This window comes from Austrofundulus limnaeus, unplaced genomic scaffold (genome assembly GCF_001266775.1).
Source record: "Austrofundulus limnaeus strain Quisiro unplaced genomic scaffold, Austrofundulus_limnaeus-1.0 Scaffold1497, whole genome shotgun sequence".
Lineage (NCBI taxonomy): Eukaryota > Metazoa > Chordata > Actinopteri > Cyprinodontiformes > Rivulidae > Austrofundulus > Austrofundulus limnaeus.
Genome location: NW_013953899.1, coordinates 1 through 1,997, shown reverse-complemented (window position 1 = coordinate 1,997; position 1,997 = coordinate 1).

The following is a 1,997-nucleotide window of genomic DNA, read 5'->3' as shown; positions in this document are numbered from 1 at the left end:
CTTCTTATTCTTCTTCTTCTTCTTCTTCTTCTTCTTCTTCTTCTTCTTCTTCTTCTTCTTCTTCTTCTTCTTCTTCTTCTTCTTCTTCTTCTTCGTGGTTAACAAGCAACTGTGAAGTGTGTTACTGCCACCTTCCAGTCTGGAGCATGGATCAGATGTTCAGTTTCCTTTTAGCCCCCCTAAAACAGGCCTGGTGACGTCACAGGATGTGGTAACAGTGTAAACTCAGTACTCAGACCCAGCAGGGGGTAGTTATACCAATCCAGTCAGAGAACACACTGGTTGAATTGTTTGTGTATGAACTGATTAAGTAATTGGAATTTTTTTAATTTAAAGATTTTATGGATTTATTTATTACATCTTTTTATTGTTTTACTGTTTTTAAATGTAAATATGGACACAAAGTCTGCTAATAAAGTGTGATTGATTGATTATAATCAACAATACTCGTTTTTGCAGCATTTATAGCATATTTATCATGTCATTATTATTATTATTCCAATATGAGCAGGAGTCCACACTAGTTTAACTTTTTATATCAAATATAGTATATTGCCTTGATGTTGAATTTATCTCCTGAAGACTTAATGCAGCACTGAGAGACACCTGATTCAGATGACTGCAGCTCCAATCAAGCTGTCCGTTTGTTCATTGGGTTTCTGGGTCACGTGGAACAAATCCGCGGTGGCTGATTGGTTGATTGTTTATTCAGAGGGCGGAGCTTAGTTTGAACCGCCGTCGCGCCGCCTTCAGTCTCAGATTTCCTCCTCCAGCAGAGTTTGAACAGGTCGACAGCTCCTGTTTACCTTCTGCTGTTACAGAGCCGTGTCTTTTAACGTTTTATTTCCTGGTACTATCATGGCTGACAGAGCGGACGGAGGAGCTCTCATGGCCGGTAAGAGGAGGCAGCAGCCGGCGAGGAGGACGAGCCGACACGTCCCGAGGAAGAGCTGCAGCAGCCGGGTAGGGTCCGAGCTAACCTCCGTTAGCATCCAGGTTCCGTTAGCTCCGCGTGGCTTTAAACGAGTCCTGCTAAAGTTTAACAAACCACTCATCTGAACAGTTTATGATTTAAAACACAACTTTACCTTTGAATCATCCCAACTTTTACAGAAGTTTAATGTTTCTGCTAAGTAGCATGAAGCTAATGCTCAGATAAAAACAACAACAAGTAGGCCACCGGTATAACGGGAAGCTGTTTTTAAAAGGCTTTTTAACAGTTTAAACATATTTATTATAACTTTAAACCTGTTTAAAAACAGGGAAACTTCAAAATGTTTTAAAAAGGTTAAATTCTGCTTTAACTGTTAAAGTCAACTTATTGACTGAAGGTTTTCTCTGGACTTTGTTTTGTTTCTGTTCAGAGAAATGTTTTTACCTCATCCAGACATGAAACTTTTATGTTTAAACTCATAAAACCAGGGTTTGTTTAACTGATGTGGAATAAACCCCAAATCACAGCTGTCAGTATCAGGATTAAACAAAACAATTTTTAAGATCATAAAAAACCGAACAAAAATAAAACTAACCTGTTACAGACTTGAAGACTTGATTCTGAACTTTATGAAACAACAAATCCAGTAGTTTTTTACATGTATTCATGTCCAAGATATGCAGGTACGCACTCGATGTAAACAAAGCACCAAGCTGCCTGTAGTCTAACAAATATGGTCTGTAAATTCCACCTGTTTGTGTTGGTAAACAACCATCAGCTGTTTGTGTTGGTAAATAACCACCAGCTGTTTGTGTGGGTAAACAACCACCAGCTGTTTGTGAAGGTAAACAACCACCAGCTGTTTGTGTGGGTAAACAACCACCAGCTGTTTGTGTGGGTAAACAACCACCAGCTGTTTGTGTGGGTAAACAACCACCAGCTGTTTGTGTTGGTAAACAACCACCAGCTGTTTGTGTTGGTAAACAACCATCAGCTGTTTGTGTTGGTAAACAACCATCAGCTGTTTGTGTTGGTAAACAACCATCAGCTGTTTGTGTTGGTA